This window comes from Dermacentor andersoni, chromosome 10 (genome assembly GCF_023375885.2).
Source record: "Dermacentor andersoni chromosome 10, qqDerAnde1_hic_scaffold, whole genome shotgun sequence".
Lineage (NCBI taxonomy): Eukaryota > Metazoa > Arthropoda > Arachnida > Ixodida > Ixodidae > Dermacentor > Dermacentor andersoni.
The window spans coordinates 58583400-58606616 of NC_092823.1; the positions used below are offsets into that span (position 1 = coordinate 58583400).

General features: G+C 44.5%; 2 long non-coding RNA genes across 2 annotated transcripts in view; one reads left to right on the plus strand and one right to left on the minus strand.

Moving 5' to 3' along the window:
- The window catches only part of LOC129380667 (uncharacterized), a 45870-nt gene extending 44728 nt beyond the window's left edge, over positions 1 to 1142 (minus strand). Inside the window, exons 1-2 of the long non-coding RNA XR_008608851.2 lie at positions 792 to 1142; positions 461 to 709 (exon numbers count right to left, since the gene is read on the minus strand). This is a non-coding gene — a long non-coding RNA (uncharacterized lncRNA). The remainder of the gene's footprint in view (positions 1 to 460; positions 710 to 791) is intronic.
- A 3973-nt stretch (positions 1143 to 5115) lies between these two features.
- On the plus strand, positions 5116 to 21023 carry LOC129388294 (uncharacterized). The gene is made up of 3 exons (XR_011890335.1): positions 5116 to 5332; positions 12598 to 12949; positions 19752 to 21023. It is a non-coding gene; the product is annotated as an uncharacterized lncRNA (long non-coding RNA).
- The last annotated feature ends 2194 nt before the right edge of the window (positions 21024 to 23217 follow it).

The following is a 23217-nucleotide window of genomic DNA, read 5'->3' on the forward strand; positions in this document are numbered from 1 at the left end:
TTCCTGATCGCCCTCAGAAAAGAGGGCGCACCGATGAAGTGTTCCAGTTTTTTGGCCGCCAAAAAGAATCCTTGCCGCGTTTCTATGTTATTCATTCTGCAAAACCAGATAAACCAGTAAGAACTATCTCACCCTTCTTTGTTTCCAAGTCATTGACTGAAGTCTGTGGTCCTGGTTATAAGGCATCGAGGATGGCAAGCGGTGATCTTCTCTTGGAGCTCCGCAATCAAAAACAATATGAAAAACTGTGAAAGCTAGAGTCATTTGGAGAAACCCAAATAATTATAACCCCGCACCGCACGATGAACACCACTCGTGGTGTTGTCTCTGACGATGACTTGATGGAGCTCACTGAGGCTGAACTCTTGGAGGGCTTCAGTGACCACAATGTTATCAATGTTAAACGAATTAAGATGAGGCGAGATGAAAAAGAGATCAAAACGAAACACCTGACACTCACCTTTGGCTCAAGTGTCCTTGCCGAATCCATCGAGGCCGGTTATATTAAACTTCGTGTTCGGCCATACGTTCCGAATCCTCTCAGATGCTTTAAGTGCCAAAGTTTCGGCCATAGTTCACAGAACTCTCGAGGCCGGCTGACTTGTGCCAAGTGCAGTGACAAAGAACATTCCTCCGAAACATGCCAGAACACTCCACATAGTGTCAACTGCGATGGCGAGCATGCCGCATACTCGCGGTCCTGCCCGTCCTGGAAAAAAGAAAAAGAGATTGTAGCAATCAAAGTCAAAGAAAACATATCTTTCAAAGAAGCACGGAGGCGGGTGTCATACCTGTCTAAGAGCAGCTTTGCCGATGTGGTGCGTAAGGGGGCAGCGCCACAACGTCATCCGGCGGCTGTCTGACCCACAGGCAGTGAGTCGGCAGTTACGCCATCTGCCCCCGTGGCGGTTGCAGCTAGCGCTGCTCCGTCAACACAGCAGACGGGGCCATCGACCCCGAAAGTGGGCGCAGCCGAGGCTGCCCCAACCTCCCCGGCCCTTTCCAGCGCTGGCAACAGCCGGCGCAGCCAAATCCCTCAGGCAGCCCCATCGACCTCCGGGCTGGTGGGCGCAGGGGTCTTGCCCTCCAAGGTGGGACTCTCGCTGGTAACTTCTCGCTCGCAAGAGCATGTGTCCGGCGCGTCACTAGAGGCAATGGACACTACACCTACCCTCAAGGCACACCAAGCGCCTAAGGAGCGGCGAGGCTCCCTCGAACGCTTCAGAAAAAGCAAAACCCCGGTTACAGGTCCTCGAAAGAGCTCTGTAACCTAATGCATCACTTGTGTTTCTGTTTATACAGCACCGATTTACTTCAAATATGGATTCGCAACTAATTCAATGGAACATCAGAGGTCTTCTTAGGAACCTTGACGATGTGCAAGACCTTATACAAAAACATAATCCAAAAGTGCTGTGTCTACAGAAAACACACCTAAAACCACAACACACAAACTTTCTCCGACCGTATGTCACGTTTCGCAATGATCGCGATGATGCTGTCGTATCATCAGGCGGTGTTGCCATTTTTATTCATAAAAGCATAGCGTGTCAACCTTTACAGCTACGAACGCCCCTTGAAGCAGTGGCGGTTCGAGCTGTTCTCCTAAACAAACTCATCACCATTAGCTGTCTTTACATTCCCCCACATTACAAATTAACGAAACATGAATTCCAATCCTTTATGGATCAATTGCCAGAACCTTATGTTGTTCTGAGCGATTTCAATGCGCACAGCTCCCTGTGGGGCGACTCTCGTATAGATGCGCGAGGTCGTCTTGTTGAACGGTTCCTTTTTTCTTCTGTTGCGTGCCTTCTGAATAAGAAGAAACCCACTTATTACTGCCTTGCAAACAATAACTTTTCATCAATTGATCTGAGCATAGTTTCCTCGTCCATACTGCCTGAATTCGAATGGGAAGTTACGAACAATCCTTATGGAAGCGACCACTTCCCCATACTATTAAGAACGCTTAAAGAAAACGAATATCCACCACAGGCTCCCAGGTGGAAGACTGACACAGCAGACTGGGAGAAATTCCGAAACTTAACTAGTATATCATGGGATAACATGTCTTTAGAAATCGATGCTGCTGTGGAGTACTTCACAGCCTTCATAATAGATGCCGCATCTTGTCTTGTCAACTTTAAAAAAGTAAAGTCCCAAGGTAGGAGAACCCGCCGACAGGCCAGAAGAGAAAGCTGGCAGAAGTATTTATCGAGTATTAACTCGTTTACAGATGAGGCCAAAGTCTGGAACAGGGTAAATAGAATTAGAGGGCGACAAACATAGGGCGATCACTCCCTCTTGTAAATACACAGGGCGATACACTGGAAGATCAGGCAGACTCAATTGGGGTGCAATTTCAGAGCGTATCAAGTTCAAATCATTAATCGCAATCCTTCCTGAAATATAAACAAATAGAAGAACGTAAGCCAATAACAAGAAAATGTCGAGAGAATGAGCCTTACAACCGTCCTTTTAGTATTGCCGAATTGAGAGCTGCCCTGAGCGCATGCAAGAGCTCCGCACCAGGATCTCCACACCAACGCAGTTCTAAGTTTTCTGAAAGATGTGTCTTGCATGTTGTTAGCCCCACATGTTCGTAGCGGGTCCTCTCTTCAGAGGATGCCGCTGTGATAGCTCTTTCGTATGGCACATGCCTCTAGGCCCTTGTGTTTCAAGGGCTCTGGCGAGGCAGCAGTGCTCCAAGTAATTTTACTATCTTATATATTTTCTATTTTGCATCATTCTCCTACGATGGATTTTATTGTTCATAGTATTCGTCATTAATCACCGCCATAATTTTATAGCCCATAGATTTTACGCACTTTACAGCGACTATTTTTAGGCCACTTTACAGCCAAGTCACATCTTCCATAAAACATCTTCAACATTACCACTTGTCATGGCGCTCTTTGGCCAAACCTGGCCCTTGCGCCACAAAACACCACACATCATCATCACAACCAAAACCAGAATACTGTAACGGTATTAAAACAGGGGTAAAAGTACGGCAGCACTAATTTCATGATGACTGGCGATGTTAATATGATGATGGCTGCCGATGGTAATAAAAATTGGACAAATTATATTTCTAAGGACAATTTTGTTTACCACTTTCACCACCTTACCACATGGAAACACGCCTTCGTTGTAGCAGTTGTAGATATCGGTCGTCGCGGCATCGAAGCATTGCTTTCTCCCTACTGCTAAATTTTCTTTACAAGAAATTGCCGCTTTACCTAAAGAACAATATAATTAGCGCAGCGACTATTTCTTGCAGAGGGCTGCCGCCGTCCATGCACGGCGACATCTTTTTGTGCTGCTAATAAAATTCTGACAGAAATAATCAGAAGTGAAATTTTCAAGCGATCACTTGCGCAGCGAGTGCACAACCTCTTGAGGCGAAGCTGTTTAGGGCTACTTCCTCCAGGAAATTACCCGTATGTTAACACAGAACTATCTTCATCACGTTTGGATGAAGCGTCGTCGTCTTCTTACACAGCTGGCACGTTGGCGCCCCTCGGGGCTACTAGGCCAAAGCGCATTTGCCACTCCTGCCGTCTTCGTCATCATCATTTTTTAATTAAATGATTAATTAGGAACACAAAGAGGCAATGCATTTCACAGCGAAATACAACGATGATGTTAAGGGCTAGTTACCGAGGATTGGGTTGGTCACATACGTGGGCCGATCCCAAAGATACTGAAATCCCGGGACGACCCATGGCGCACATGAAGCAGGTGTTAAGCTCTCCCCATACCTGGGCAAACCCGAAGGTAGTGCAATACCGGGCCGCCCCTTGGCGGATGTGAAGCAGGCGTGAATCCCTCCCCATACGCGCACCGATCCCGGAGATAGTGCAATACGGGGCTGACCCACGGCGGATGTGAAGCAGGCATTAAGTACACCCCATACGTGGGCTGATTCTGAAGATAGTGCAATGCCGGGTCGACCCAAGGTGCAGGTGAAGCCGGCATGAAGCACTGCCCATTCGTGGACTGATCTCGAAGATAGTGCGATACTGTGCCGACCCGCGGTGAAGGTGAAGCAGGCGTTAAGCACTCGCCACAATTGCATCGATGCCTAAGATTGTACAATGCTGCGCCGACCAACGGCGGATGTGCATTTCGCTACTGAGGGGCCTACATACGCGGCTTCGCTGGTCATCTTTCTGCACAGAGTGTAAGGCGACTGAATTTTTTTATTTGAAGTCATGTGTTCCGATGATGTCGCGTTATTATTGATAACGACTTTGGTTTTATTTTACATCCAGTTTCCGCTAGATACTGTTGCACACAGATGCTGCAATACGTAGGTCTCCTCGTGAAATAAATCAGTCGCTGTGCATAAATAGGGACCAAGTAAATTTTGTTAAATAGTTGTGAGGCACTCAAAGGAAGCCACTGATGACAGTCGGGCAGTCACGACGGCTATATGCCAGAAAATGAGTACTTATACCATGCAAGCCTAAACTAGGCCAACACGAGACCGATTTCAGTCTGCCAACTGTCAGCAGCAGTATTTGTACTTCGTGTCGGCGCCTCTGTCACATTGTACCGACACCGACAATCTGCCGACAGCCGGCTGAGAGCTCAGCGTTGGTACATTGTGAAAGACGGTCCAACACGAAGGAAAGAACGCTGTTGCCGACCGTCGGCTGTCCGAAATCGGTGTCGCGTTGGCCTGTTGTGAATCAGCCTTCAGCGGCTGGCTTCAGACATGGGGAGTACGCAAGCGTGCTTTTACCATTTATGTGCTGCTTAAAGAACCTGCAGGGGCCGGCATTGTTTCGGTCAGTGCATCGTCCCTCAGAAAACTGACTGCGGGGCAATGAAGAATTCACCGATAGGTGACTTCTAACTTTCAGCTTCATAGCCTATTCGGCAGAATAAAGTAAACTAATATCGAAGGCTGTGCTTCTTGCTACTGCAAATGCTTGAAGCAACGTCACGCCTGCCGCAGTTTGTTCATCGATTTCCTTTTGTTGCTCCAGAACAGCGTACAAGTTTCCTCTCCAGGGCCCAGACAGTACACAGAATAGAAACGTAAGCGGCTTCTCCGAAGCAACGGATGACGGTGCGCTTTCTCCGCAGCAGGCGACAGAGGAAGACGCTCGGGACGCCACTGCGAACGCACGAACGCGTATCGCAGGCCCGAGTTTGGAGCGCTTGGTTGGCGCTCATTCACGAAGGATGAGGCTCGGCCAGCAAAAAGAAGCAAGCATACGAGTGCGCGTTCTTCCAGACCTCGAAGTCTTGGAACAAGGCCCCTGCCACATGAAGCTAATGCTTGCCAATAAGGAAGCCGGAGTGGCGGAAGGAACACGTAAGTAGCGGAAAAACCAACCAATTGCATTAACAATGCGCCAGAAATCTAGCAATGTTGAACAACTTTACAAAGTTTGATTGCCGTGAATGAGGTTATGTGCGTGCTTCTTTGTTTTATTCGCATGTGCTACACGGACCTCCGAGAGGCAATAAAGAAAACTAAGTTGCCATTGCGCAGGATTTGTGCCTAAATGTGTGTATCTAGTATCATAGTAATGGAAGGCCATGGATATGTATGCGAACATATTTTGGGCAGTTCTTTTACGCCTCCTCGTTTGGTGTCTGCATAATGCGTATTTCACGACATTAAACAACAGGCACACATTTATTAATGATCAGTGTATACTACACACCAATATATTTGGAGTGTGCGTTGATTGTCTTCACGCGACGCAAAACGCATGACAGAATTCTATAAAATACGTCTACCTACAGTATTAATAGCAATTTTTTAATTCTCGTCCGTGCCGCTAAAGTTCCACAATCACCCAAAACATTGCAACAATGCGCAAATTTTACGTAATAGAATAAGGGCAATGCAGGTGCATGAAATACTAGCTCAAATAAAAAAACGCATATTTTAATTACTTTGTTTAGTAATTTCTAAAGTACTTCCTTTTTCAGCCTGAACAATTCGTCTAGTGTGATTATTCGACCTGACAAACGTGCCGTTCAGTCACAAAAATCGCTTTACACAACATTGGCTCATAGAGCTGCGCTCGTGCTGGCAGTAGCAAGAAAACGTAATTGTGACTTCTTACTAAAGGTGTTAAACGTAGCGCCTGCGATGCTGGATAAATTGCGACACCATGTACACACGTGCACATGATGCAAACTATCAATGAATTCTTGATTTGCTCGATCAACACCTGCATATACCTTCACCAAATTGATTCATAATAGAACACGTCCCGGAAGCACACCAACAACAATATCGAAATGTATAGGGGACATTGCTCGTGAATAAATCCATGTCATGCGCAAACATTCCTACAATATTTTTCAAAATGAAATGGGCGATTTCCTCATACATGTTTCCATAGATGGTTGTGTTCTGCTTAAATGATTCGCTTGGTCAATTCGCTCATTGTTTTACCCAGAGACACACTATCATTCAAGAGTGATCATCAGTCGCATGTATTGCAGGGAAGTGCACAGAAAACATGCAAATGCCCCCATTTCAAGCGAAGCATGTACGTTTGCATTGGCGAGTAAATTTCGGTGGCGTTGTCTTGCTCACGCACAAAAAAACAACAAAAAGCCCAGAGCAGAGCAGCTGCGGGAAAGGGCGGTTTGATGAGTTCACAGCTGCGCCGGCGCTAGAGTGTGTTTGTTTGTTGGCTTCTTATATCTTGAACAAAAATCAGGCCATCAGTTAACCACCTTCTCTTCGCGTAGCAAGGATTCCGGCTGCGTAGGCACGCGCTCAAGCCGCGCGCGCAACCATTCAGAGCCATTTTGCTTCCGCCGGGGAGGGAAAGGGCAGTAAAGTATTGCGCGAAGGCTGCGCCGACTTCGTTTGGGTTCATTTAATAATCGGAAAACAGATGGGACGGTCACGCGCTGTGTGTTCCCTCGAGTAACTGGCAGCCTTCGACGAGTGGCAGCGAAAACTTAGAAACACCCATTAGAGCCTCCCGAGCGCGCTAAATCTGACAGCATCAAAAAGAAAATGTGTGAGCCTGGTCTGCTCTTCCCGCCAAGACTTGTTAATGTATTTTGGATCGAAAACTCAACAGTAATATTACTACGTTCTGCAATTATATTTTGATGAATTTGATGAATGTATTGGTTTATAGAACTCGATATTTGAGCCCGCTGACCTGCCTCAGTTTCGGTGAATTCTCTATAGCACTCGTCCCCTACCTATTCAGCGATATGGCTTGGACAACCAGTGTAACAGACGTGTTGCTTGTTGCCTGAAAACTATGTTGAGTAGATGTTTGCACAATTTTTAAAGTAAACTAAAGCACATCTTTAGAGTGTCAGTCTTGCCAAGTTTATGCTCAAATAAATGAAATCAGTTGCTTGCGAGCGCAAGGTTTATAAAACCAACAAGTTTGATAGCCATTTGAAAAGAACTTCAAGTATAAATCCCCCGTGGCAGTGCCTCTGGCACTTCAAAGGTGATTTACCGCCGATTCAGACTCTATTGTATAACATATAACACACACACATAAGGTAACCTCGAAATCTCCATATTGTCACATAGATCGCAATAGCATTTGATGTTGATACGCTGGCCTTTATCCAGGCAGTATGACTGTTAGTTTTTTCGTATTAATAAAACCAAGAACATAACGTTAACATATTTTGACACTGTCCGAAACTCTGCGTACGAAGATTTTAGCATCGACCTCCTTTTCGCATGATTGCTGTTCTTTTCGTAGGTAGACGTAAATGACTACAAAAAAAGCGGGCAAAGCCAAATTAGGGAGGCCGTGCACATGATGGGGATTGCCAAATAATGTACTGCTTGGCACTTCTTGTTTTTTATATGTTACTGATGTTCGTATGTTCGACACAGCAAAGAAATCGCACTTGCCAATCAGAGACACTTCCTATTTATATCCAAATTTTACATGCCTTCATTACCTTGTTGCTTCGACGTCAACCGCCATCAAATCGCAGAGCATATAAGTAAAGTGTGTTTTGTCTTGGTAACCAGCGTAACTCGGTAGCTTGCTCTGCTATCGGAAAGCAATTTATTCAAGCGAATCACTTTATTCTGCCCCACAGTCTATGTAATGCCACCATGCTCCAGTCATTGCTTCATCTTCAAACTTTTTTTCATGAATCCTCACGATATAGATGCAATGCGTGACATAAAAAGAGTGGTTCGCTTGAAAGCCAGGCGTTGATATGTATAGCAAAGCAATAAACTATGCACAAAGAAAGGTTCATCTTTTATTGGCCGCGTATGTTAGAATAAACATTCGCTTAGTAAATTTACCAGTGCGATCTCTAACGCACACAGAGAAATATGAATATCTCACTTGATTCCCAGGGACCCTCGCTCATGCAATGCTGCGAGGATCAAGCGTGCAAGAACACAAGGTTGAACATTTCTTTCGGTTTCTCGCTTCAACGTGTCTCCTGAAGTTGAAAATACGCAATCTCTAGCTCTAAGCGTGCAGTTGAACCATGCACATGACGCCAAGAGCCATATCGGCTTAACTATTACCTTCCAAATATGGCGCGTCAAAATGCATGCTCTCAGCCACAAGAAAAGCCACGTGCAGCCACGGCCGGGCAAGAGGAAGAAACACGTGGCGCTTACACTACCCTCTTTCACCCATTGCGAGCTTGAAATCTATACCGCGCGCTCACCTCCTCCTTACCCCCTCTCACCGGTACACGCTCGGTCGCGTCACCTCCAGCATTACGTGTGTGGGAAGATGACGTCCATCAAGACATCAGCCTTCCTAGCTCAGCCTCGCAGACTTTCCCTCCCACCCACAGTATACGGCATGTGGAGCTGGATAGAGCCGTTTAACAGGTAGACTGTACAAGTAAGATCACCGTGACGACGAAAATTCACCTGGAGCTTCCCTATAATTGCGACCGTACGAAACCAACAGCCACTGAAGCCATAGAAAGCACATTGATAGGTTGTTTTATTTATAATTAAAATGCACAAACGATACAACCGAAGTAAACTCACACTCTGCACAACGCATGCGTTGCTCTAATAATTGAGCCAGGACGACAGCTGCTCACAGGTTTACACTCCTGGTATCTGTTTATGGGTACGACATCTAGTCAGAGGAGTGTTAGCCAGTAGTATTCATGAGCATGTGCTTACTGTGGAACATCAGTCTGACGAATGGCCTCACGTAGTACATTAATTTTAGGAGCAGGCAGATGAGCGCTTAATGTTTGTGAAAACAGCCCGATGCAACAAAGCCGGAAAAAGGCAGGACTGGTAGAAGGCCTCGCTTTCGTTGATAATCTTGTTCTGATGGCCTATTTTTATGATTATTCAGTACCAACAAACCCGGTTTCCACATATTTTGACCAATAAGCCCTCCTACGCCACCTTGATACTCCATGTAGGGATTTGGCTGGCCTGATTTGTGTGCCTGATTCTTGCTTGACTACAACATTGTGATGATGGTCGAGCATGTGACATAACAGACGAGAAGCTGCCTGCAAGTGGCAAACAAACAGGGCCCATGACAAGGTCTCGAATAAGAAGGTCTTAATTTCAAGCACCTGGCAAGGGGTAAAGTCATTATTCTGCTTCCTCCTTCTGTCATTAAATGGTAATGCCAAGGTATTTAGGTTCACTCATGTGCACGAAGATTCCATTGGGTATTCCGGTCACCATCATGGTGTGCGCTAAACGCGAGATAAGCATTTCAAAAATTTTATTGCGATTTGACCCTCTGTCATTATCGATTTCTCGAACAAATTAGTTCTAGTTGCGGCCTGGTGTTGGCTGCTTGCGGGTAAACTATGCATTCATAGCGTAGTTGCTGATGTTTAACGAAAGTGCATATAAATGTTAGCGGATATTAAGAAGAGATAAGTATACAGGCAAATGTTTGCAGAAAGTTTGCAAGTAGCGTAATTTAGCCATGCTGAATAGCACTAAAGGTATCTACTACTAATGGTTCCATAAGGGTATTTTTGTAAAGAAAATTAAAGAATACTACGCAATAAATTATTATCGCATTCCGTAAGCTCGCAATGAAAGAAGTGTTCGCAAGTGGTAGTAGCACGCTTTGAACACATAAAAAGAAAGTTTACTTAAGCCAGTGGGCTCAGTCGTCCCGAGAACTGACAGAGAAGCCTGCAGTAAAATATTGACTATATAATTTATTGAAGGACAGCTTAAATGTATCTTTAAAAATAAGGATGTAATGAATACGTTTTGTCAGGATAGCTGAATGTACCAAAGAAAGTATTGAACATTGGCAAAGCGATAACTTGCCATTGAACAAAATTTCATAGCGTAAGAGTAAAGTCTAGCATGAAAACAGTTTAAATTAAATAGCAAACGCGGATAGAAACTTGGATCCAGAATAGTGCTCCAGAATAGTGGATCCAAAGGACGGGCGCAAACATGAGACGACAACACGGGGCACTACATTGTAACTGCTTACTTCGCTTGACTTGGATGCTTCTTTGTTTACCTATATTGCGTTCTCGCGCAAATCATCACCGGTCTGCTGAATTCTGTACATGAACTGCGTGAAATGACGCGTTAGCAGATATCGTGCTCTTCCAAGGGCACTTCACTCAAGAATAGGCGTGCGTTCTCTCTCTATACAAAAAAAAAAGGTGAGGCCACCACTGCAACGTTTGCGTCAGATCATAAAATTTCATTTCACATATTTTTTTTTAATTTGGAGCTAAGGTGTACGTCGAATCTACGTAAGCCTGAACATAAGTTATGGGGCCATGATGACTTAAATTTAGAAGGCCGTCGAACACCTGAATAACTAAAATGAAATATTTAACTTTTTAATTATCGCAGCAAGAGGGCATGTTTGTATTACAAACTCAGGGGCGGTTTTATTTACTCACAGTCGTATTTATTGGAGTCCTTGTACGCCCGTTTTCCGAGATATCTGAGAGCACATTTTCGTTTCTGAATGCATTACTCATGCAAGACAGCTACGACTGCGCTTCTAACTTGACCGAATAGCTTATGTTTCAACTTTCATTATGATTTTAATTTTAGGAAATACGTAACGGCAAATTTTTATTACCCTGTGTGTTCTGTTTGCCCTGTGTTTTATCCGCAGCATGATAACGGCACTCTATCCACGACACACTAGGGACAAAATACCTGCATAGGTGATTTTTATTGCAGTATATTTAGGGTTAGATATCTTGCATATCCATACCCGCATATTTCATGCAGGAAATGCTATCTGCAGATTTCACTGCTCATCCGTGTTTTTGAATTTGTTCAATAGTTTATTTATTTCTTTTATTTGTGGATACTTCAGCCTGAATGATACCATTGAAGTAACGGAATGAACAAGAAACATACAAGATTTTTAAGCAAGCTTGCGTGAATTGCTTCAGTGGCAGCAAACGAATGTTGCCGGGTAATGAATTCCAGACTTCAGTTGTTGACGGAAAAAACTGCGTTTAAAGGAATCAGAGCGGGTAAAAAAAGGTTGAGATATTTAGAGCATGGTGACTCGTGTATAAGTGTTCGGAAAAAGTAAAGTAGTTGTCCACAGAGCATAGGCAAGGAGGATTCATTAACGCGTGAAGAAATTTAGGAATTCAAGTTTGCGACGGTCTGCAAGAAGAGTGAGACCAAGTGGGGAAGAATGTTAGAAAGCGAAAATTCCTTGTCATATATTCTGCAAACAAAAGGCGTTGCCTTTTTTGGACTGATTCAAGTTTTTTAATGTCAAAGTGCTTGTGTGGGTTCCATTCAAAGCAGCTATATTCGAAGATGGGGCAAATTAGGTTTTTATATGTAAGAAGTTAAGCTTCTTCAGGAGCAAGACGGCAGTTTACTATGTAAGTAACCTTGTATTTTAAGGGCCTTGTTACAGGGGACACCAATGTGTTTCGACCATGACAAATCGTGCGTTAGCAGGATACCTGAATATTTGAATTCCTAGACCCTATTTAAAGTTATACTGTTAAAGGCATAGGCAAAAAAGGAAGGAGATGAGTGGTGTTTAAAGGACATGGAGAGAGTTTTGGAAATGTTGATATTCATTTGCCATGCTTTGGACCTGTTGCAGAAGTCAGCACAATAATTAAGGACAACATGATGGCATTTCGTATGATATAAAACGCAATCACCAGTAATATGGCATATTTTGCCTGAGGTTTGTAGGGGCAGATCATTAATATGAAGCAGCAATAAAAGAGGACCCAGTACTGAACCTTGGGGAACACCTGTTGAAACAAGCATCAAGGGTGAGTTAGTAGAGCTGAACCATACATATTGCGAACGCTGGGAAAAAAATTGCTATATCCAGCAAACTATAGATGCATTTTTAGTATAGCGAACAACTTGTGCATAATTTTAGGATTTAAAATCACACGAATATTGTTTTTCCTGAACGATGACCATGATGAGACCGGCAGACGCACTGCAGGCTGCGGCTGCATTTGATTAAATGTCATGATTTGTGCAGAGCATTCTGAGAGAACATTTTTGATTGCCCGCTAGCCTTTATAAACGTTCTTTGTGTTTTAACGTGCGTTTTCTATTACACGCGTACATTCGAAACAACAGCACTTTCCAGAAATGAAATACATTGATACTGTTGTTATTCGCAGATCATCTTGCTGAATGGGAAACGTTCACAAGGGCACTACTGACCGTTCACGTTTGTATTCAACGCTTGGTCCTGAGCATCTCGGCAGTCTCCCGGTCACCAGGACACTTCTACCGACGATTCAGTTTGCGAGACGGAATGGCAGTGATAGACGTTGAAGTCTCTGCATTTCGCGACCCGTGGATAGACTTTGTGTTCCCGTATTTGCGTAATCTATGTCGACTAAGAATGGTTGAACAGGCTGATATAGGCTTTCGAGACATCGGTCTGGTAAATTGTGGCGTCCGAGGACAGGAGGTGTTCCGTGAATTACTCCAGATGGATGCTCGTCTCGAATTCGACGTTACCAACAGGTACGTCTTCTTTTTATGCACTCTGTTCAGGAAAGTAGGGCCCCAAATATCCGTGCATTCTAGAAGAGATTGTATGCGGAATTTACCGGAGAAACGTTTACTGCGAATCGTTGGACGTTTAACATGCATTTGCCTACTCCATCACTACAAGACCTACTCTGTAATTCTTATGACTTTTTTTTTCATTGACCGAGAGACACTGCACACATAAAGGCCGAGAGGGAAATAAAAAAAATTGGGTTCGATGCCTTGTAGGAGGAAAAGGTAATATATTTATATACATAGGAACTAAGAAAGCTTTCTGCAGTAGTAAAACGCTAGAAAAGAGGAATACAAGGATGTTACCATACGCCTTCATGTTACCATGAAGGCATATCTCGCAGGATTGCAGACTTCGGGATTACGAACTAGCGCTGTCGTTCATTTCTACCACTGTCCAAGTGTTTTTCTCTGATAGTAAGCGTCTGTGCACTATCCTTAACACGGTACACATCTCTCGCTTCTCTTTACCATAACGTGCGCAAATAACAGATGTGCTCCAGTACCTTCACAGTTCCAAGTCTGCCACAGGTATAACTATCGGCCCATGCAAATAGGAACGAGTATGACTTGGTAAACACCTTATCAAGCTATGGTTGGTACAAGATTGTTTGCACATTGTTAGCGCAGGTTTCAAGCTGATTTTCAAGCCGGGAACGAGGAAAAGTATGCAACTGTTTGTGGAAATCATTCACTTACACGACACAACGAAGTGTAGCTGCTGCGCCAGCTCTAGCAACTGGAATCGAAGCAGATCTTCCACTGTCATAGGGAAACATTGCAGATTAGTTAGCGCAATGATTTTCAGTCACCATAGTGTGCCGGCTGCCACTGATAAAATTATGCGCTGTCCTTGAACGGTTGCTTGATGGAGCAAATGTAGTATATCTCGCACTTATTTGAGAACACGGCGTATTGAGACTCATATGAAATGAAAGGCTGCTTCCAAATCCTAAGAAATAGTGCAAGATTTAGGGGTTTCTTAAGAAAAAGTTGCATTTTTGTCCGGAAGGCCAAGGTTCCTTTACTTCACCAAATTACTGGAGATCTATACAAGGCAAGCATAGTAGGTTTATCGGCTGTGTAAACTCATAAACGCTACCTTACTAAGTGGCAAACATGCTGTGACGCGCGCACAGGCAAGAAATAAACAGATTTCACTCGATGAGCGCGGACAATCGTTGTCGAAAGGGTGGCGTGAGGAACAGCAGAAGCAGCAGCGAGCGAATCAACCTTCTTGCTGCCCCTCGCTACATAGCGAACTAACGGCAATAACACAGTGCACGCACCGCTACCAGACCTCCACACAGCCAGATTCGTACTAGATTCTGGCCACCGGAGCAGAACACACTCCCTTCCTCCATTGCCTTGCTCGAGGTGGAAGCCACCATCCACGGCTCACCCTCGTATTGTTTCACTTGCAACTAAAGCGTACGGCCCGCAGCCACCTTGTTATCCAACTTGGCCTACATACTGCACATCACGGCGACCACGAATGTGGAAGAGCTCTTAGAATGTCCCTACAATTTCTATTTCAAAATTAAACTCGGCGGGGCCAAGCGAAGCGCTGGACGCTGTGCTCCCGTAGAATTCGCCAGACAATCTGTCAGTCTGGATTTAAACCAGCTTTTCTGGCATGTGAGCTGCTCGTGCCGAGCACGTAGATTTAAGAGAACCATTAGTATGAACATGAAGTGGGGCGTAGTGCCCCCCCCCCCCCCCCCGTATAAAACTTGTGGGTCAACTTCTCCTAACAGTCTTGATGCCACCACAGCTTTGCTTTTTAATTCAGAAAGAGTGAGGTGTAGCTTCAGTAGGTGTGTACATCAGTTTCATTGTGGGTTTCTAACATGCCCAAAGGCTAATGACAAAGAGCCAGGGTGCAATGTAAAGATGTTTGCACGCGTTGTAGACGTCCTCGTTGTAGGTACGCAAGCCAGACGGTGCCAAGGAAGATCAGTTGCGTATGTTGCGTGTTTCCTGAGCGCACCAAAGAAAATACGTGTCGTGATCAGTTGAACACGAATGATGTCTTTGGTAGCCCCTATAGATGTATGAATCGAAAGTTCAAGTTAGGTCCGGTATGCTTGAGCTTGAAGGCTTTGAAGTGTTGCGAGTGTTTTTGTGCAGGTGTTTTCCTGCTCAAGTGTGCTATACCGTAGGATACTCCGGAAAATTGTGGTACTGTAGCAGCATGGACTGCAATACAGGATACCACGACTTCTGCCGATAAAGTGCGGTTAGCTGAACAATTCTTGTGAGCCTCTTTTTTAACATATGATTCGTAGGGACCAGATATAGGTCCCTATTGATGATGATCCCCGGAAATTGATTGCTGTTTTATTTTGGACTGTTTGCTTATTGATACGAACGGCTTAACAAACCATCGATGTTGTGCATGAAGAAAACCACAGAACACCTTTCTGTTCAAAACAGTATGCATTGTTCTTGTAGTTGCATGGAAACCTTCATCATGGCCTTTCGCACTCGCACCCGAATATATTGGTGTGTTACACTGAATCGTCATCTGTAGTTGGCTCATCATACTACGTAGACTTATGTTTCTCAAGATTGACTCCCAAAGATCTGTTCGAAAGCATTTGAATGTATAGCGCTTAGCACCCAGCCTGGCGGAACATCAAAAGTGCGATATAAAAAAATGTGGGCATTTTTTGCTAGTAGTGCAAGGCTGGATCAAATCGGAGGTAGTTCCGGCCTCCGCTAAGTATTACTAAGTTTTCCTAAGTTTTGGAAGGGTATACATAATTCGTGTAGGTTCATACTAAGTGTTGCCAGGTTTCGCTACATTTTGCGATGTTGCGCATGGCTTGGCTAGGCTCATGGAAGGTGTTTCTAGGCTTTCATAAGTCTTATGATGTTATGCATGGCTTAATTATGCTCGTACTAAGTGTCGCCACTATTTGCTAAGTGTCGAGAAGTTTTTACGAGGTTATACACGGCCGCGCCCCGTAAGCCACACAAGCCCCAGGAAGTCACACGTCTACAAACCACAGTATGTGCATGACAATTTATTATCTGCAGTGCTTCCGTAGCAGTCGTCAAAATGTTCGATCCTGCCTTTGTCCTGAACGTCCGACCGTTGTCGTGGTTGTCATCATGGTCATGGCGTCACCGAGGGCTTCGCGAAGCACTTACAAGGCAGAGCTCTTCTGTTCAGAGTTCCGCACTGAGCTAACCGTGGAGAGATTCACATCGAACAAGAGCCCGTCACAGACGCGGCAGCTGTGCCCAAACTCTATGCTGAGGAATTCGCACCTCCCATGGATTTTCGGGCTTGGCGTTGGAAATTCTCGGTGATGCGCGGGCCCTGAACCGATGCCCCGCGGCGCCGAGCAATCAGATGGCAGCGTTCGTAGTTTCTGGCCCGAAACTCGGGATCCTGTGCTCGGCGACTCTATGCCGAGAAATTTGCGCTGGCCGTTCCCACACCCTGTGTTTCGGCGGTCTTGACCCTGGAACTTTTCTCGTAGTCGCAGGCCGGGACCGCTTTCTCGGCGACGTCGACCGTTCAGGCGCCTACTCTCGCGTTCCCCGGACTGAAACTCGCAATCCTCGACTCGGCTTCGCCTCTTCTCAGCCGCAGTTTGGGCAGAATGTTCTGGCTCAGGTCTGCGGCGACGCATTACTGTTTGTTTGCCAGTACGGTGTTCTTCGTTGTAAGCCGCTCGTTCTGGTGTCCGGAGTTTCTTCACTCTTCCCATAGCAGCAGCAAGTACGCACGGAGTAGTGGAGACGATTGGTGTGCCGCCGCGCCCCCGGTTCCGAGCTCTTAGTCGCCTGTGACGTCACGACTCTGCCTTACGTGCATGGGGCGCGAGGAGGTTACATAGCTGGGTGCTCTCGCACGTGGTTGCTAGGCAGCGCGAGGCAGCGTACTGCTGAGCTGTCTTTTCTGGGAACGCTCCACGCAAGAGCAAAAGCTTAAGCAGCTGCACTGTTAAAATGCTCCTTAATTTCAGACACCGCAAAGAACTTTCAAACGTATATGTGCATATTGAATTGTAAATGTGACCACCAATCTCTACAGTTTCGAAGGCGTCCGGTGTGTCCTCAGGATTCATGTTATCCTATGCTCCGAGAGGTCTAGAAATAGCACCGCAGTTAGTCTTTTAAGGAGTATCTGGCGTTACAATTTGTCTTGGTCGACCACGTTGGAAGACTGGCGTAGCTCATGGAGAGGCCTTATTGCTCTTACGATACCGTTGAACGTGATTCACTGCCCTCCTCTTCATAACTTTCCTAACATAGCTAGCACGTACAGCGGTTCGGTACAATGTGGAACCAAATGGAGACTTGCCAGGCGTTAAATGTAGAACAAGGTGGCTTTACTTCCATTTTGAGGGAATGACCCTTCTTGCCATGCTTACTCTTAAAATTTGAGCATGCTATCTCGAGAATTTCGGCCCAGAATACCAAATGTAAAATAAGTAACTCCATCAAGTCCTAGACATCACCAGCATTGGTACGCAGCTAGTGAAACCTCCAAGTCTGTGACACAAAGGAGTATATTCATGTGTACATGTCGCAAACGAAGTGTAGCGACTGGAAAAATTGCAGCAGAGCCATATTCTATGCTTTCTAGCCTTACCCAGAAATCTTCATCAACGTCGATTTAGTGACATCGCTAACGATTAGCAAGTGTCCTAAAAGGGTTACACTGCACTGCTGAAGAAGCGTCCGATATCTTGTACACTGATCGAGACTTGTGAAAGCGGCTTAGGAGAATCCGCGAATTCCCATAATAACTTCCGGTGATGGGCATCGAATATGTAAACAAGTCGCTGAATCGTCTTCCGAGTGCGTTTAGCCTCCCTCAGATCTAGAATTGATTTGGTACGCTGGTATTTGCAGTCTGCTTATCGTCGGCAGGCTCGAAGTCGCTGTAATTGGTGATCGCACTCTGCATGTTAAGGCAGTAGCTGAAATTTGCTCAATTCTTGAATAGTCCCTCTGATCTTATTATCCAAGTTCCAAGCTAGATTATTTCTACAGACTTCCTCATTACGTGTTCTAAATGCAGGACAGTCGATTGCCCGACGAGGTTTAAGTGAAGTGAGGTTCCTCACACCTTTGACCTTCAGATAAGTAGTGATCTAGTCATGGTCATCGCCATGCGTCCAGAACGTCCAGAATGCCCAGAAGGGGGGTGATAGGGTCGACAGATAATTTAGTATCAGTAATGTGCTTTCAGGAATGTGTATGCGTTTGATGTTGTGCAGTTTCTTTATGCAAAAATATTTATGGTGTCTTTATTATTGTACCACAATTTCATAATCGCTTCAAAATTCAATGCGCATCTTTTTTAGAATTATCTAACGTTTACACTTGACCATTGCAATGATTCGCTCTTTTACTGACTGCAGATGGGAAGCAAGAGAGCGAGCAACATCCAGAAAAAAAAATATTGCTTACATATTATGCCCACTGTCTCCCTAAGAAATTGCCTGAAAACATAGTCATTGGGAACGTTATTGTATTGAAAATGGGCATGCTTTATGTACTGAACTGTACCGTTCATCTAGCGCTATAGGTACGGTGAAACATCGGGACACTGTCTACATTTCAAAATTCCGTTTTACTTCTGACAAGGCTAACATGATATCGAAATATTAGGACGCACAAAACTCCGACAACAGCAAATTTGGCATCATTGTGGCCCGACCTTTGTAGGGCCATCTTGTATAAGAGAACTCCGAGTAAATGTCTTCTACCTCGAAGATGTCGGGAACTACCGGGCAAGCGTATTTAGTGTGTCATCCATCTATACTATACTTTTTAGGCAGCTCGGTGCCAAATTTTTACAAAATACGTGTTTACTTGCACAGCGTTTCGATCACGGCTATTGTGCATTCTTTGTGTGGCATCCTGGCAGATTGTCATTTTTATTCCCAACATCACTTTATTTGGCAATATATTTGGCAGCGACTTTAGTGCACGGCGGAATGTACGCTTTGAGAGGCGCCCACCAACATCGAACAGGCCCATAGTGGGCGTCCCAATGCTTCCTGAAAGAGAAGCGTCAGAGAGGAACGCGCCTCCACTACGTGGCGCGTAATCGCCGACGTGCCACCGACTTAATCTGGGTGGCCACGCCAACAAATTTGTGAGGACTTCGCGGCAGCGCTGCAAGGTAGCAAGGTATTACTTTATGGAAGCGCAAGAGTGTCCTGCTGGCAGCACATGAGTAACATGAATTTCCATGGGGGCTATACGGATCATCGCTACATTGATTCACTAGAAATTACAACATTGTCAACATTATTCGTTTCATGTCTTCCGCGGGCTTTTGAATAAAACAAACATACACACACAAATCGGGTCGCTATCTGTAGAAAAGGGTTGCACTTGGCGTCATTTTTAATGGATTCGAGCGCTCGTTTGCAATCGCCATTGCACTTTTTCTGTTTTCAGGAGATGCACAATATTATGGCTTTACATCCCTATAAAAATTTTTTCCGTTTAATTTACAATATTTTAACAAAATATGTGTACAAGAAAATATGTTCGCTGTTTAATAGCACGGGTAAGTTGCTGTGGTTGAGTATGGAAGTTTGTTTGTTGGACTTCAGTACTTCCAAGAAAATAAAGCTCAATGTGAACGTTTTGGAGTGATGTGGCTCTTGTTGCAACAATGTTCCATTGATATTGTTCCGTGCTGAATTACTGGCAACCATTCTCTTAGTTGCATTTCAGTTATGACATCAGGTGCGGAGCAAAATTGCTTGTTTAATCTCGATTTTAGAAACCTTGCAAGAATATTGGACACTACCAGAGAGATGCCCTTTCTGCGCCAGTTCGTAATATGCCTCAAAAACACTGGCACTGGACCATGCGAGCCTCGACAAATATCGCTGGATCTGACGCTCCACTTTTCCACTGACGTTCGGAGACTGAGGTACGAGGTCGACGCAACCTACGCCCACTTCCTGCGCTGCCAGTGTGCCAACAATCGTGGCGTAAGCACAACGTCCGGTGTTGAGACAAGCATAATACCGGCACTCTGCGCCCGTCGCGAGCTGACAGGTTGCACAGGTGACTTGGTGCCGTACATAGTTGGTGTTACTCACCCTGCAAAGCATGGCACTTATGTTATTCATGTGCTTTCCGTTGTTTTCATGCGTGACGAAGATTAGCGTCAGTATATTTGAGAATCAGAAGAGGGTTTAGACGAACTGCAAAAGATTTTGGAAAGATATGGGCAATTTCTAAGAAAAGTAAACGATGCCATTCTCGCCGTTGCTTGGCACTGCCCGCTGATCTAAGAATGTGCCTGAGAGGAGATACGCCAGCAACGTTGTTTCTTGCAAGTGCACATTTTTTATACATTGACAAACTTACGTTTCTCTTGCGTTAGAGGCATGCGAAAATGTAGAGAACCTATCGAGATTTTGAAAATAATTTTTGTTTGCAGCAGTGCTAACAATGGGATCGAAATAAGGCACGCCGCTTACGGGAAGCAAAAGTGAGCCTAACACAACAGAGAACAATAATTGGATGATAGATGAAAGCACTTTTAAATGTATGCCGTCGGGTTATGTGTAAATGTTTCCCCAGGTGCGTTGATGCAGTGACGGCTTCTTTAAAGCCAAACTGTCTGATGGATGTCAGAATTTTTTGAAATGCTTTAAGAGCTGATCTGTAAAATATCAAATCTAAACACAGAAGCGTCTTTGGAGTAGTTATTCCGGTCCATTCATGAGAAGATTACCAAACGCCTCATTTTAGACAACGAAAACGTACGCGTATTTTAATATCCGAATGGCTGCGGTTTTCACCTCATTGACGCAGCAATTAGATCGTATAGTAAAGAGGCTACGCTGTAGCAAAGGCTCCCTGGTGTTGCCGTATGACCAAGAAAATGGGCGACTTACAGGCAGGAAAAATGGACGCTATGAAAAACCTTACTCGTAATGGTACTAGGCTCAAATCACCCCAATATGCTAAATTGACGTTGCAGTGATGGTCCCCATGACTGATGCTTAGCCAAAGCAGATACACGAATATTTGAAGGAAGTCAGTGCAGCGAGTTCGCATATATATATATATATATATATATATATATATATATATATATATATATATATATATATATATAATCTTACTTTTTAATCGCCCCCAATCTCACTATTGCACTACATAGAGGTCAAACACATTAACCTCATTGGATTTGTTCAACTGATTTCATTTGCCCCCGCTGCTGATTTTCATTGCACGGATGCCTTCAGTCGCTTTCTATGTTATTTCTTTGTGTACAGTCCTCATTTTCGAATTCTATACAACGTCTATCTGCTTTTATTACATTTACGATTGTTGAAAATACATATTGTCCCATTTCATTTAGCCTTGTTATTTATGTCGGTGCGCTCGGTTTCTCCTTGATTTTTTTCCATCTCGTAAAAGAATAAAATGTACGTGTCCTGCAGGTTTTTAAGGCTGATGGGGTGTTTTCTTTTCTGAAGTCCGTCATGCTTCATAGAAAGTGTCTGTGGGCTGTAGAAACACACCACTGTATTACTGCTTTTGTTCAGAATTTGGTTGTCATAATGTTAAGAGACAGAAAAAGAGTGGTTTGGATCAGAGAGCAAACGGGTACAGACGATATTCTAATTGACATCAAGAGCAAGAAATGGAGCTGGGCAGGTCATGTTGTGCACCAGTTAGATAACCATTGGAGCATTACGGTTAGAGAATTGATACCAAGAGAAGGAAAACGCAGTCGAGGACGGCAGAAGACTAGGTGGAGCGATGAAATTAGTTAATTCGCGGGCGCTAGTTGGAATCTGTTGGCGCAGGACAGGGTGATTGGAGATCGCAGGGAGAGGCATTTGCCCTGAAGAGGACATAAAACAGGAAATATTATTATTATTATTATTAAAACTACCACAAATTAAGATATTGCACGAGGGTGTCATTGCTCAAGGAACACATAAACATGCGGCTTCAAACGAAAGGTTGCGTCCAGTTATCACTGCGAACGTACACTGAATTGAACAAAACTCCTTTTATTACTGCGGACAGTATTTTTCAGGTAGAGAGCAAGACGCTCCAAGTAATTGGTTCGTTCGCTGCGCATTCGTTTTGGGGCGCAACACGCTACACTGATAAGGTTAGCGTAGGTCTACACACCGTGGTTGCTTAGCGGCTGTGGTGTTGGGTGCAAAGTACTCCATCGCGGCATGAAATTCCGGCCACGGTGGGCGCAATTCGATGGGGGAAAACTACGAAAACACTTGTGCACTTATATTAAAGCGTACGTTAGAGAACACCAGGTGGTCAAAATTTCCACAGCCCCTCACTGCGGCGTCCCTCATAATCACATTGCAATTTTGGCCCGTAAATCCCCAAGGGCCTTGAAAATCCCAAGTCCACTTCTCTAAACGTTGGCTCTTTCTTTTACCTTCTCGTTTTCCTCATCAACCTTCGAAACCAGAATTTTAGTGCTGTGCACTCATTTTGTTCCAGATTGTATTTAAGTCTGAAGTGTTTATCCTCGCTATGTGTGAGGTGTCAAACTGTGATGTGAATAAGACGGAAGGATCCTGCGCATTTTGTGATGGTGTTGTAAATGTGTTTTTCAGCACCTTGCAAAAATGTGTACTTTGTTTGGACAAATAAAAGCATTGCCGTGCAAACCTCTTTCAGCAATATTTAATAATTCGGACCTTCACACTCTCGGTTTAAAGATTCATTCTCGAAGTATGGAGGTTTTTCAACGCGCAAGAATTGCCAGATAGAGTTTTCACTCCCACATCTCTGCTGATATTTATGCTTAGTGCGCACAGCAAGAAAGCGCTCTCAAAGGGGAAAGTCAGTCAAAACGGCTCGGCTCAATCGCTCTCCTCAGAGGTGTTACCAGGCCCCTCGAAGGCCCCTCCTTACCCTCAGAGTTCACTAGCGCACTGCCTTCAGCATCTTGCCGAATTTCTCTCTTCTGAGCCCTGCCTCACTCACCGTCTTCCAGCACCTTCACGGAAGACGACTCTGTGGCACTCATTTATTTGTAAATAAGCTTTTTATGTTACCAAGTCTTAGCCAATTAGTTCCCCTGAAAATGCTTCTTTGGTAGTTCATGTCAAAATAAACTCTCACAAAATGTATTTTGTACTCTTCTCCGCTATTACTTGCTATTGCGTACAACTTTTGTTTTTCAGACTAGTATATATCACACGTTTTCTTAATTACTTACTGGTGGAGACAGTATAGGGCAA